Source organism: Pinus tabuliformis, chromosome 5_1 (assembly GCF_031772625.1).
Source record: "Pinus tabuliformis cultivar Carrire ecotype Pingquan chromosome 5_1, CPIR1, whole genome shotgun sequence".
Classification (NCBI taxonomy): Eukaryota; Viridiplantae; Streptophyta; class Pinopsida; order Pinales; family Pinaceae; genus Pinus; species Pinus tabuliformis.
This window is the reverse complement of record NC_142305.1, coordinates 150,323,679-150,336,788: the sequence shown is the minus strand read 5'-3', so window position 1 is coordinate 150,336,788 and position 13,110 is coordinate 150,323,679. Positions and strand designations below refer to the sequence as shown.

At 38.9% G+C, this 13,110-nt stretch overlaps 1 protein-coding gene across 5 annotated transcripts in view; it reads right to left on the bottom strand.

The window, feature by feature from the left end:
* LOC149163861 (uncharacterized) overlaps positions 1–13,110 on the bottom strand; it is a 69,481-nt gene that overhangs the window by 18,594 nt on the left and 37,777 nt on the right. The gene's annotated exons all lie outside the window — the stretch shown is intronic.

Sequence of the window (13,110 nt, the reverse complement as noted above, 5' to 3'; positions counted from 1 at the left end):
AAATTCTCAACTTGCTGAGACTAGCCCAGAAATCAGAAAACTTGCCAAGGCTTACGAGTCCAACATAAGACTCACAAGTCGGGCAAGTCCACAGGGCTGCAGGCCAGTAATGAAAAAAATAAATAAAGCATTGGAAAGGGTGGGAAAGGAAAATAACTAAATCCCATAAAACAAAAAAAGATAATGTTATGATAATCATGATCGGGATTAAATTGGCGAGGCTCCGGAAAAGGAAAAATAAAAAAAAAAATTGGGATAAAATCAGTAAAACTCAGCAAAAAATACGATTTTTTGGGAAAAAATCGCAAATTTTTTGATAAGCTCACGCAATTTTGCAACACTGATCTGAAGAGAATTTGAGAAACATCTTTTAGTGGAATGGGTTATTCTTGGATGGAGATCTGTTGGAGAACATTTGTGTTTGCCAATAGGAGACTGAATCCAAGGTACCAAGCCATTGCATTGCAGCTTCGGATCTCTGGTTTTCTATTGCATTTTGTTTTTGGATAAGGTGTTTTCTGGTTATTTTAGTTTTTAGTTGCATTTGTGATTTCAACCTTCATTTTCAATTTCAAACTTCAGACCTCTTTGTCTTGACTCTCCATGGCTCCTAGAAGACAAGTAGACCAAGCACGGGAACATGCTAATCTGAATTAATCCAAATGATGACAAGGTGTTGAAGTGTAAATATTATAACCACCCTATAAGGGGGCATAAATGGGCTCAAATACCACCTAGCATGAATAAAAGCCCAAAGTGTCATGGTTTGTGATCATTGCCCTGCAGAAGTTGCAGGCAAAAAGAAATTTGCTCTGTATACTGTTAGCCCTCATATTGTATGAGCGTTAACAAGTGTGATCTTCATTACACATACAGAAGGTGTTCATAGATGATGCTTCAGTTTTTTTGGCTTGAGATGGTGCATCATGGTGATGAATGACACTACACATTGTTGGTTTGTATGGTGGATTATTTGGTGCCTATTTCTCTTCATGCCTATACCTTTATGCTTAGTTCATGTTGGTGAAACAGTCATTGATGCTAGTGGATAGCCTAACTACTAATATGGAGGAGATCAAAATTCTCCTTGGGTGATTATTATGGTCAATGGTTCAACTTTTCATCTTCTTCACATTGCATTGGTACATCGTCATGGTATTATTGAGTTCTGGAAGCATTATCTCCAGTATCTATGAAATATCCATTGTTAAAATTTGGGTACCAGAGGACAAGTGGTTCCCTAAGGCTTTGATCTTTGGCTTAGGGAAAAGTGTCCAAATTTATTTGTACTTTTCTCCTAAAGTGACTTTATAAGTGGTAAAGTCAATTTAATTTAAAAGTGGCTTTATAAGTGGTATAAAGTTACATTCTAATTTAAAAATGACTTTATAAGTGGTAAAGTTACATTCTAATTTAAAGGTGACTTTATTAAACTCAGTGAAGAATTAGAAGGTGAAAAAGTGATGATGGAAATAAAAGGCTAAGTGGATCTTTATTTAAGTGGGTGAGTTAAAAAATAGAAAATGAGAATTAAATGCACATTTATTCTCATCCCTAGATCTAAATGAATCTCGACCATTAGATTTTAGGGTAACCCAAAAGGTCATTTAGAGAATAAAATGAGAAGAGAAGAAGAAAAGATCAATTCATTCTTTCATGAGCATTTGAGAAAAAGAGAAGAGAGAGCAAGGAGAATATCACTGAGCGGTGAGGAAGTGAAGGAGAGCAGCAAGAAGACATTTCAACAAATCTGGACAGCAACGTTTATTGGCACGCATCCCAAGGAAAAACCACACAGCGCGAGAAAGACACAGAAATCGAGGAAGAGGAACAGCAAGTTCTAGGCACATTTTTCGAGGCTAGCCGTACAGCATTTAATGTTGTTTTATTGCTGTAAAAATTTCTGTTTTGGCTGTTTGCTGATTGGCACGATTTTCAAGGTGGAGTTCAAGCACGGAAATCAAGATAAGTTGTAATTTGTGGTTGCTGGAATTTTTACAGTGTATTTCAGTTTCTCTGTAAAAGCATTTTCAAAAATAAAGAAGAGCTCTCAAACTAGTTTTCCCCAAAAGTTGTAGAGGGGTTTTCCAGGGTCACATTGACCAAAACTCACTATGTTTTTTGTTGTGCGTGGCTGTCATAATTTTGTTGTGTTTTATTTCTGCAATTTCAGCAGTTGTGAAATCTCTAAATTTGTGTTTTCAAACAAATATTATCATTTTCAGATTTTAGAATTTTGATCATGCTTGGATTTAAAACTAAATGCATGGAGTGATAAGGAAAACTGATAACCAGAGTGGGGGTTGAAATTTCTTCATCCGTTGTGTTGACCACTACATGTCAACTACCCATAGCAGTACACCCCCTTTTCTTCGCAAAAGGGATAGGCTTGATTGACGTGTCCGTGCCATTCGACTGTCATCATCAACCCGATCTTGTTATGTTGTAAACCCAGTCTGCATGTGCAAATTGTAAATAATCTTAGCAGATCTGAGTCATTTATGTAAATTGCCTAGGTGGACCTAATTTTCTAGTGATAATCTACATTACAGAAGGTTTTTTGTCTCACCGATCCATGATCGACAGAGTTTTCCTTCAGCCTAACCCCAAAGCCGGAATGAATTTTGTTATTAGAATCTTAGGGGAATCCTAGTGCATTGATTTGCTAGATTATATTTGGTCGCAGAATTGGGTGGTCTATGAGGGTCTATGTCAAATGGGTTTTCCCCCTTGAGATGTAAAATTGTAAAAGTCATGATGTAAAGTGTCTTGAGGGTTAGAAAATGTTTTAATCCCCTCATGAGTCCTAAGTCCAAGGTCCTAGGTGATTTTTCCAAAGGCTAAGTTCGAGGATCCAAAAATTAAAAAAAAATATAAATATAAATATAAAATATAAAAAAGATATAAAAATCTCCAAAAACATAAAAAGTAGCCTTTAGACCTTCTATTTTGTTATATATAGTTTAAAATTTTATTTAGATTTAAAAGTTTCATTTATTTAGACTTTAGTTAGCTTAGTATTTTAGCTTAGTCTTGTTTTATTTGAAAATATAAAAATACTTTGCCAGATTCAGTCTTGGCTCAAGGATTTGTCATGTTTGCGATATATCTTTTCTGCTGAGGCTAAAATTTTGATGTGAGTTTAATATTTATCATTTTTTATGCGGTTAAACATGCTTAATTGTTCATTTGAAGATTAGCTATGTGAAAGTGGTAACTGGTCAACATTTAAATTTTATGATCATTTAAAGCATTTAATTTTTCTTGAAATTTAATTGCTGGATCATCATTAAAGCATTGTGAATTTACTGGATATCTTGCATTGCTTGGGTTATTTGATAAATGATTGTTAATGGTGGAATTACAAAGTTCATATTTCTGCAGCATTTGATAAACAATTATTTAATCATTAACTCCGTAAGGCACTGGTCTATTAACTTAATAAAATCAATTAAGTGCTTGTTTCCCCTCATGTCTCCCAACCCATCTATTGTTCCATAGGGTCTACCCCGCTTAGCCACGGGAGACAGGCTTAAACGGAGAGATCAGGGATCAGGGTGATAGCCCCCGGTCTGAGCGTTGTCGTGCCAATCTATGCGACAACATTTTCTAGCGTCGTTGCCGGGGAAATTTTATTCTCAGCCTTTCAATGACAATCATCCTTCTCATTTCTTATCTTTTCATCTGGCCCGCCAACGCCAACATTTTTTGGCCCCATTGCCGGGGACAAAGTTTTTTCTATCCCTGGCATTTTAGCGAGATTCATCTTCTCATTTCTCATCATTCTTTCATTTTTCTCATCTCTCATTTGAGCTGGCAGATTCAATATTTTTTGGCATCATTTGGATCTTATCTTTCGTCATATCAGCAACTGCTCTTCAGTTCGTTTCTGTTTGGGTGGCGACTCCATTTTATTTCTTTTATTTTTCCCAGACAAGAAGCCTCTCTCATATCAACTTGTTTGTTGCTTTTCGGATCCTAGAATTAGATTCATTGTTCAAGTGGCGACTCCACTTCTTTCATCTCTTGAGTAGAGATCTCTTTCTATCATCCATTTGGTCCTTCATTATTCATCATGTATTATTCGTTTAAACCATGTCATTTTACTAATGATCTCCATTCTAAATTACCTTTGTTCTCAAGTGGTGATTCAGTCGCTGTTAAAAGGCATCTAGGCTTGTTTACTTGTATAATGACCATATATTTTAGACCCCCTCAGTATAATCATGAAGATGTCAAAATGCGTCTTTTTGTCCTTTCTTTAGAGGGTGATGCTTTGAATTGGTTTGACAATTGTCCTAAGTATTCTTTCACTTCTTTACAAGACATTGTCAATGTTTTTAAAGATAAATATGGTGATCCAGATAGCTCGCCTTGTGCCCCTAAAATTGTGCAAAAGAATGAAAGTAATCTTATAAAAGGTCCAGCTGTCGATGAAAGATTTCAAGACAATTCTTCATATCAGAATGTGCCATCCACCTGTACCATTGTAATCCATGATAATGGAAAAGCAGGGACAAATTGTAAAAACAGTGTTGACAATGAAAAGGAAGATCAGAAGCAAATTATACAAGAACTAATGCGGCTGGTAAAAAATATGGAGATCAATCAAACTAATTACGCCAATGATGTGAGAACTTTATGCACCCACCTGGAAAAACGTAATAAGGAGATGGAGATCATGAAAATTAAACACTTTGATTACATAACCGACATGCAAAATCAACATGCTAAGGAAATTGAGGCCATGAAAACTAATCATGACAAAGAAATTAGTTTTATGCAATGCAAGTTATCAGGCTTAGAGGAAAATATGACGACCATGAAAGCTAATCATGATAAGGAAATTAATATTATGCAAAACAAGTTATTAACTATGAATGAAGAAATGACTATCATGACGTTCGATCATAATAATCAATTGGCTACCATGCAAGCAAATCATAAGGAAGAGATAAACTCTATACAGCATTGCTTGATGACCATAAAGGAAAAGAACGATAAAGTAATAAAAGATATGGAAGAAGACCATGCCAGGGAAATCAGTGCTATAAAGGTTGAACACTCTAGTCAGATAGATGCCATTAAAATACAGGTTCAGAAATTTCAACAAGGGTCAGAGGATGAAAGAAACCAGGGAACGTCAATAAATCAGAAGCCTCCTTATCTATTACAACAAGCTCCATCTTATTATGAGGTCCTTTATTCCATTGAAAAGTGGATACTTGAAGGTGACCTGGATAAAAAGGAAAATAATAATCAGGTTGATGCTCACACGGTTAATCAACCAGTCATAGAAGATCAAGTTATAACGCATGGCACTTGTGAGATTGATCCATCATCCTTGATAGGGCAGATGCAGAACGAAGAAAGACATGTCACGCATATCTTACATACTTCATCTGATAGCTTTGAAGCAAAAAGTTCCACGTCATCAGTGATACAGCCTGCCTCAAAGAAAAAACGCAAAAGAAAGAGAACGAGAAGAAGATTTGATGCATCAAACGACCGTGAGCAGCTTGATTTTCGGATAGGAAAAAGTTCTACCGTATGCAGAATTGGACATGGCACATCCGATAAGCAACCGACAGATCTGTCTTAAAGCAGGCAAATGCTCAGTATACACTATATTGAACACATCTGATGCCATTGGGCATCCTCTTTATTTCTGACCCTACTCTTTATTTTTTTTACAGCATTTTCATTTCTATTTTAGGATTAGATTTACTTTTCTAGATAGTTAATAAATGAAGAGCTTATATCTTTCATGTGCTTTATGTTATATGATGATTTTTTGGACGGATGCTACCTATATTTTGTTGTGTGTTGCATGGATGCAGATTCTGGATTCTCACATTCCTACAGTGTAGCAACGTGTCCCCAAGTGGAGCCAGATGTTGACCACTACGTGTCAACTACCCATAGCAGTACACCCCCTTTTCTTCGCAAAAGGGATAGCGCTTGATTGACGTGTCCGTGCCATTCGACTGTCATCATCAACCCAATCTTGTTATGTTGTAAACCCAGTCTGCATGTGTAAATTGTAAATAATCTTAGCAGATCTGAATCATTTATGTAAATTGCGTAGGTGGACCTAATTTTCTAGTGATAATCTATGTTTCGGAAGGTTTTTTGTCTCACCGATCCATAATCGGCAAGTTTTCCTTCAGCGTAACCCCGAAGCCGAAATGAATTTTGTCATTAGAATCTTAGGGGAATCCTAGTGCATTGATCTGCTCGATTATATTTGGTCGCAGAACTGGGTGGTCTATGAGGGTCTATGTCAAATGGGTTTTCCCCCTTGAGATGTAAAATTGTAAAAGTCATGATGTAAAATGTTTTGAGGGTTAGAAAATGTTTTAATCCCCTCATGAGTCCTAAGTCCTAGGTCCTAGGTGATTTTTCCAAAGGCTAAGTTCGAGGATCCAAAAATTAAAAAAAATATAAAATATAAAAAGATATAAAAATCTCCAAAAACATAAAAAGTAGCCTTTAGACCTTCTATTTTGTTATATATAGTTTAGAATTTTATTTAGATTTAGAAGTTTCATTTATTTAGACTTTAATTAGCTTAGTCTTTTAGCTTAGTCTTGTTTTATTTGAAAATATAAAAATATTTTGAAAATATTTTGCCAGATTCAATCTTGGCTCAAGGATTTGTCATGTTTGCGATATATCTTTTCTACTAAGGCTAAAATTTTGATGTGAGTTTAATATTTATCATTTTTAATGCGGTTAAACATGCTTAATTGTTCATTTGAAGATTAGCTATGTGAAAGTGGTAACTGGTCAGCATTTAAATTTTATGATCATTTAAAGCATTTAATTTTTCTTGAAGTTTAATTGCTGATCATCGTTAAAGCACTGTGAATTTACTGGATATTTTGCATTGCTTGGGTTATTTGATAAACGATTGTTAAGGGTGGAATTACAAAGTTCATATTTCTGCAGCTTTTGATAAACAATTATTTAATCATTAACTCCATAAGGCACTGGTCTATTAACTTAATAAAATCAATTAAGTGCTTGTTTCCCCTCGTGTCTCCCAACCCAACCAGTCCACAGTTGGTCATCTATTGTCCCATAGGGTCTACCCCCTTAGCCGCGGGAGACAGGCTTAAACGAAGAGATCGGGGATCAGGGTGACATCCCCCGGTCTGAGCTTTGTCGTGACAATCTGTGCGACAACACGTTGCATTGAGCACCCTCAAGAAAAAGCAAGTCTTGGCCTTAAAATAAAGTTACTAATGATGTAGGACAAACCTTTTGTTCCCTTGGTGCTATTTTCCTCACTAATTCTGTGATAATGACAGTCTTATTTCATTGAATATTACCTCAAAGCATCACCCTAATAATCAGCCACAAAAAGGTACCAAGAAGTATAGTGAAAAGGCTTTGTAGGATCCCAGCATGTTTGTGTAAAGATTGTCTCAAAATTCGTACAGAAGAACAGGATGCATGAGATGATGAAGTTTATGTCTATGTATTAGGACTACTCATGCATGGTTAAGCCAGAATTGCAGATTTAGACTTCAAAGGGGCATATGTGGTCCTTTGTGAAGAGGTTGGGAAAATTTTCAAAGTCCAACTGGCACCTGCAGATTTTAGTGTGGGCTTAAACCAATCATCGATGCAGAGTTTGGATCATACCAATGACGGTATGCAGAGTGAGGTATCAATGATGAATTCAATCAAAAAGCCATGACGATGACATAGGTAAGTGAAGTCAATTCTGACAGCAAGCAACACTCCGCTAATTCAAAGCCTGACTGAAGAAATCTGGGAATTCAGTTGTTCGTACATTCCCTTAAAAGGCAGCGACCGCATCAACTCTGAGTAGGGGCTTCCTAATTAATCAATGAATGAATTGAATTAATTTACAATGAGCAGTAAAGCTCAATAAATAATACAACTATATTTACAGAAACAACAAGTTTCTACTAAGAAAGTAGAAACAGCAAGTTTCTACTAAGAATATAGAAACAACATGTTTCTAACAAGAAATTGCTAATTACAATCATAGATGAGCATTAAACACTAAAATATCATTATTCTAATACCCTCCCTTAATGCTCAATCAATTTACAACACCTATAGACCCTCTGAATTTTACAAACTTATTAGGACCAAGAGGCTTGGTGAAGATGTCTGCTGGCTGCTCTGTTGTGGGAACATACAGCGATTGAATGGATCCATCTTCAACAAGCTGTCGAATGTAGTGACAATGAGTTTCCACATGCTTTGTTCGTTCATGGAAGACTGGATTCTTGGCGAGTTTGAGCACTCCCTGATTATCACAGAACAAGGGAGTAAGACCTGCCTAGGAAACATGCATATCCGCAAGCATATGTCGAAGCCAAACTATCGCGCAAGATGCCTTAACTGCTCCCCGATACTCTGCTTCTGTCAAGGAGAGAGCACTGCCTACTGCTTCTTACTAGCCCATGTGACAGCGTCGGATCCCAGACTAAACACATACCCAGCTGTAGATTTACTGTCATCAACCGAACCAGCCCAGTTTGAATCTATGTAACCACTGAGCGTAGGATCTGAACTTTGAGTGTACAACAGTCCATAATCAGGGGTGCCTCTTACATAACGCAGCACACACTTTGTTGCTATCCAATGATCAGCCTTAGGAGCTGACATGAAGCATGAAATGTAGCTCACTGCAAAACTGATATCAGGTCAAGTAGCAATAAGGTAGATGAGGCTGCCCACTAACTGCCTGAATAAAGTTTCATCCACAAGTGGTGAGGATGACTAAGCTAAAAGTTTGAGCCTTGGTTCCATAGGAGTCGTGGTAGATTTTGCAATCCTGCATTCTGAACCTATCCACAAGATTTCTGGCATACTTGGACTGAGAGAGAAAGATGTTGTTTTCAGTCTGCCAGACTTCCACCCCTAAACAGTAATGAAGAAATCCCAAATCTATCATATCAAAAGTGTTGCACAAATCCTGTTTGATCCCATGGATCAAATGTGTTGAACTGCCAATAATGATAAGATCATCCACATAGACAACCACAAACAGATTATCATCACCAGTATGTTTGATATATAGGTTTGCATTAGATGGACTCGTTGAAAACCATGATCTGTTAGGTACTAATCAATTTTCATGTACCAAGCCCGAGGGGCTTGTTTTAGACCATAGAGTGCTTTGACTAATCTACAAACTTTTTGTTCTTGACTGGCAACCTTGAATCCTGGAGGTTGCGTCATGTAGACTTCTTCCTACAAGCACCATCCAGAAAAGCACTCTTTACATCCATCTGATAGACTTTCCAACTAAACTGAGCTGCTAAGGCAAGGACAAGCCGTATGGTACTCATCTTGGTTGTAGGAGCAAAGGTCTCCTCATAGTCTATGCCTTCCTTTTGTGAGAATCCTCGAGCAACAAGGCGAGCCTTATACTTGTCGAGGGTCCCGTCAGCTTTGTATTTCACTTTATACACCCATTTGCAGCTAATGGGCTTCTTCCCTGTAGGAAGATTAGAAAGGGTCCAAGTGTGATTCTTCTGAAGACTCTGGAATTCTGCTTCAATAGCCTGTTCCCACTCAGGTATACCCTTAACCTCTGAATAGGTTTGAGGCTCAAAAACACTGTGTAAGTTAGCCACAAGAGCAAAATTTATTGTAGGCTATTGTTTGCTCTTATTTCGGGAAGTTCTACCCTCAAGGAGCTCATTATCCCGAAGATCACCAATAGTTTTAGCCCACCATTTAGGCCGGAGAGTAAAAGAACCAATATCAGGAGTGGGTGGAGGAGGCTCAAGAACAACAGGAGCAGTAAGAGGAGGATTATTTTCCGAAGGAAGCTCAGGTAGTGCATCATTAAATACTAATGCTGCATCATCCCTCCCGTCAGGTGGACCTAATGGAAGAAGAACACTATGAGGCTGATCCTCAGGACACTGCTCAGAAGGAGGAGACTGAAAGAATCCTCTGTCTTCCTCAAACACTACATCCCGACTGAAGCTAAGACGACCAGTGTCTATATCTATCAGCCTATAGACCTTGTGGTGATCACTGTACCCTATCATCATGAGTTTTTAGCTTTTGGAATCTAACTTAGAGCACTTAGCAGCTGGAATCCAAACATATGCAACCAAGCCAAACACTCTGAGGTGACTGATCTGAGGCTTACAGCCAGACCAAACCTCTTCTAGAGTCTTCCCCTTAACAGCCTGAGTAGGTGATCGGTTAAGAAGATAGACAGCAATAAACACTACTTCAGCCCAAAATTTGTTCGGAACACTCCTGTGTTGTAACATGGAACGAGCCATTTCAACAACCGTACGGTTGCGACGTTCGACAACATTGTTCTGCTGAGGACTGTAGGGTGTAGTTAACTGGCGTTTAATGCCATGGGTATCACAGAAGTTGGAGAACGCAGAAGAACAAAATCCCCCCCCCCCCCCACCCCCGTTATCAGTCCTAAGAGTTACGATATTATAGCCAAACTCTTTTTCAACTAAGGACTTAAACTTCTAAAAGATACTAAATACATCAGATTTGTGTTTTAGAAAGTACACCCACATCTTTCCACTGAAATCATCTACAATAAGTAAAAAATATTTGCAACCAGTAACTGAAGATGTATTCATAGGACCACAAATATCAGCATGAATTAACTAGAGTACCTTAGATGTGCGCCAAGATTCTCCATCCTTGAATGAAGACCGATGTTGCTTACCAGCTTGACAGGCGCCGCACACTCCCAACTGCTGAGTCTGAATATCAAGTAACCCTGACACAAGTCCCTCCCGAGAGAGCTAAGAGAGATACTGAATGTTTAGATGCCCACATCGCTGATGCCACAGAGTGCTGATGGGAGAAACACGTGCTGCTAGAGCCACTTCTGGAGAATCACTAGTGTCAAGGAGCCTATATAGACCATGATCCTCTAGGCCAACAGCAACCGTAAGACGAGTCTCCCTGTCAATAATGGAGCACTTGTGCGCACTGAACACTACATCAAGTTGAGGAGAGTTCCTCATAATCTGGCTGACAGACAGCAAATTAATTTCCATACCAGGAACATAGTACACATTCAGGAAGATGAGTGTGCGCCCACCAGACTGGATCTGAACTGTACCTCTGCCAACCACTGTGTACTCTTCACCTCCGCCGAATACCACGGAATCACTGAAAGGTGAGAAGTCAATAAACTAGTCACGCCTGTGAGAAAAATGACGTGATGCACCAGAGTCAATGTACCAGGCAGAAGACGGGGCATGATCTGAGGACCTCTTAGCCATAAAGGCGTAAAAGGCATATTCCTTCTGCTCGAAATGTTCTGCAACATTCGTTGTCTGATGAGACCCTCCATGTTTCTTCTGTTCAGAAGCAATCCTCTATCGGCAATCTTTATTCATGTGGCCGAACTTGTGACAGTAATTACACTGCACATTTTTTCTCTTAGCGGGATCAGACAGCTGAGGAGAATCATTCTGCTGAAAGGACTGAGAGGACTGATATTTGGCAGCAAAAGCATTTTCTGAGGAGGCTGATGAAGCACCACTACCAAACTGTTGTTTCCAACGATCCTGCTGCAGGAGTTTGGCGCATAACTCCGGAAACTTCAGATCAACATTAGTGGCAGTAATGTTGAGTGTTTCTATGAAGTGTTCCATAAGCTTTCGGTAGACTTTTCAGAGTGATGACTACCATATCTTCTTCCTCCATGGTCCGACCAATGGCTTCGAGCTGATCCCGAATGTCTTTAATCTTGTTAAGATGTTCCTGTAAAGACATATGTTCATCCATCATGATGGAGAACAACTGATCCTTTAGAAAGAAAGCTCTGCTCTTGTCGGATGTCTCATGTAGTTCCTTCAAATGTTGCCAGATTTCGGCAGCTGTCTTGCCGGAAGGAATCTGTGGTAACTGATCATTAGTCACAGAGAATTTGAGAAGCATAACAGCCTCTTGATTTCGACCATCAAATTCATCTTGATCAGCACCAATTGCACCAGGACAGAGCTCTTTGCCCAAAACGAGCAGGTCAAGGCACCTATATTCAAAAATGGTCAACATTCTCTGTTTCCAGATATTATAATTGGTGCCATTAAAGCGTTGATTGCCTTCCAACATCAGATTGGTTAGCGAGGCCATCTGCACGTTTCCCAAGACACAGAAAACAACAAAGGAGTCTGGCACAAATTTCAATGCAGATGCCAGCTGATCCGGACAAAATCTAACAGGTGCTGGAGATAATTCAAATCTGTTGACTCGAAAATCGAGGCACGGAAATCGATACACCCAGCAACTTCTGATGACTACCCAGTTGAGATATCACAAAACCCACATCAAATCTAAAATCGGAAAAAAAAATTGACAAATGAAAAAAAGGAAGGTAAAATACCTTGGTTGATAAAAACGAGCCACGAAAAAAATCACGTGACTTTCATTTGTGACTTTCAAATGAAGGCGGAAGGACCATTGTGGTGATAGTATCACTGCAACACACAACTTCTCCTCGGCCTTATGTACACTCATTCCCGATAAATCCTTGTAACACGCAGACAGCAATAGCACTCACGTCCTCAACCATGTGGACAGCAACACCCACATAGCAGCGATCCAATGCCTTTGACACTGTGCGTCACACTTTCGAAGATGAAACCCTCAAAGCAACGCCAAAAGATCGCACAAGCCGTTAAAACTTCAAGAAACAGAGATTCTGAGAAAACCCAATGCGCAGGCCAATAGATAAATTCAGATCTCTGTTATCAAGCTGATAGTTTCGACACAAACTCCTTGCAGAGAGCCTTTGAACAAAATGGGATGATGAAATATATATAGGAATGAACATTCTATAAGTTCACTCGTGAAGATATCCTGGCAACTTCCAAGCTTAATCGTAGGCCCGGCAGCTTCCTCACGCGGTCAATCACAGCGAAACTCGCAGGGGCAGAGAGAAAATCCTAGATCGATTTGGATCTCAAAAAAATGTCGAACACTGATCCAGCACTCGTAGCGAACGAAGAATTTCGGTTTTGTTTGACTTGAATAAGCAATGTTGGTCTTGAAGAATTGACGTGCGGGAAGCGTCGGACGTGCCTGCGTTCACTGGTTAGCGTCGGACATGCAGGGTGTGGGTAT